Source organism: Vulpes lagopus, chromosome 4 (genome assembly GCF_018345385.1).
Source record: "Vulpes lagopus strain Blue_001 chromosome 4, ASM1834538v1, whole genome shotgun sequence".
Taxonomy (NCBI): domain Eukaryota; kingdom Metazoa; phylum Chordata; class Mammalia; order Carnivora; family Canidae; genus Vulpes; species Vulpes lagopus.
In genome coordinates, this window is record NC_054827.1 from 145318406 (window position 1) to 145320847 (window position 2442).

Sequence of the window (2442 nt, forward strand, 5' to 3'; positions counted from 1 at the left end):
TACACAAAGATTAGAACATTATTCCCCAGAAAACATTTGATTTTAGCCCTATTACCGTCTTCAGGTTTTTCTTCTCCCTTTGAGCATTACCTGAAGCCGAATCCAAGAGTTGAAAATGTAGCTGAGGGATTTTCGCATTCCTACACCTTTAGAGAATTCGACATACAGCGTACTCAACAAATGTTTGTTGAAGTCAATGAGTGGTTTATACTAATCATGCACACTGTCATCCACCCAGGAGTTGGGGTTTTAGGAAGTGAGAAAGAGCCAAAGTAAATTCACGTAACTGCCGCGATTGAGCAATGAGCTGTTGTGCTTCCACAACTCTGTAGAACAGAGCCCAGAGTCTGGCAGTAAGCAAGAACTTTATCTCAGTAGTCAAAATAATTATTATTAGAAGTTATTATAAAAGTTGAGAAGCTCTCTACGTTACTAAGAAAGCCTTTCAGGAGGTATTTATGATCATCTTAGTCTTTTTTTTTTTAAGAGTTTATTTGAGAGCGAGCGAGAGCACAAGCGGGGGGGGGGGGGGGGGGGGGGGGTAGAGGCAGAGGGAGGGGTTCCGCGCTGAGCAGGGGGCCCGATGCAGGACTCGGGACTCAGTCCCAGGACCCATGGATCATGACCTGAGCTGAAGGCAGACACGTAACCCACTGGGCCTCCCCGCCCCCCGATGATCTTAGTCTTCTATCAGGTGTATGACTAAGAAGGCGGCTGGAGTGAGGTGGAGGCCGATCCCAGGCACGTTAAGAAAAACAAATGCAAGCGCTTAGAAATTTTTTTTTTCTTTTTCCTTTTTTTTTTTTTTTTTTTTTACCTTGGGTGGTGTTATGTACAGGATCGTGTCCTCTCCCAAATTCGTATTCAGAAGTCTGAACCCCCAAACGTGACTATATTTGGAGACAGCCTTTCAAGAGGTAATTAAGGTTACAGGAGGCCATGCGGGTGGGGCCCTAATCCAACTGGGCTGTCGTCCTAAGAAGAAGAAACACCCGGGGGAGGGCACAGGGAAAAGGCCTGCGAGGACAGAGAGGTGACTTTCTGTAAACCAGAGGCATGCCTCCCGGAAACCGATCCTGCCAGCACCTTTTTATCCTGGCCTCCCAGCCTCCAGAACTGTGGGAAAATAAACTCCCGCTGGCTCGGCTAAACCACCCAGTCCGTGGTATGCTGTGGTGGTGGCCGCTGCACGCGGGTAAAGGCCGGCACACAGCACTCACAGAAATATGCTCCCGTGTAAACGCTTCTTTAGAAAAATGAAATAATTGAAACATACAGGAAGTAACAGAATAATATTAGAAGAAAACACCTGGATCACCACTCAGATTCTAACAAATGTGGACAGTCTGTATTTGCTCCAGATCAGCAAGAACTGAACCTTACACTTCAAGTGGGCTGCTCGGTGCCCCGTAGGTCTGCTGCCGTAGCCTGGTAGCCTGGCCCCGCCGGGACTCGGAAGGCTGCACACAACACAAGGTGCGGCTCTGTATTTACACAAACGAGACAGGTACATACTTGGGCAGCATTTTTCCTTCAACATGGTCTTGAGGCCTTTCCTTGTCAGCCTGGGCCCCACACCCAATCGTCTCCCTCTGGGCAGGCCCCGTGCTCTCCAGGGTGCTTCTGGGCTGCCCTCGCACCCTGGGACCCTCCTGCGGGCTCCCTTCCTAGCTGCCCCTGAATGCTCAACAGTCCCGTCCACTTCAACTGTGGTTTGGGGGCCCCCCGCCGAGGGTGCCACTCCACGGGTCTCCCAGCTTTGCTTGTTTGCTCCTCCAAAGCTGCTGTTCTGCTATCGATGGTTTTAGCCCCCACTGCTTAGCTTCTGGGATTTACAGGGTTACTCTTACCACCGAGTTTTAGCATAGATGGTGTCACTGCGGTTTTTTTCTCGTGCTATAGGATAGCACCTGGGGGCTCGGGGAGACTAAAAAACACCCGCTGCTGCTACCATCGTGCCTCCTATACGACTGATTATTTTTAAATGATTTGTATGTTTCTATTTATATTATAATGCCCAGGATAGGGCAGACTGCGGTACAGTCACATATAAATCCCAGGCGCGGGTGGGATTTACTTCTTGCTCATGTCACAGTTCAGCTCAGGCAGCGGGCTCTCCGGGTAGTCCCGCAAGCACTGGCCGGCATGTCCTGGCTTTTCCATCTTGCAAACTCTTTGCTTATGTCCAAACAGGAAGAGAAAAGTGGTCAATCACGACCACTGCTTGTGAAGTTTCCTCGCCAGGTCCGGGAGCCACGTCTATGACTGGCCGGCACCAGTAACCACGACAGAGGCTGGCAAAGGCGGGGCGACACCGAGAAGCTCCGGGCTGTTGGCCAAGCAACTTGGGAGAAAAGACCGACTCTAAAGCATAGGGCTGCCTGCCTGTCCTTGTACCTGTAAGAGGATTTCAGATGTAATGTGAATAGATAACACTCACTA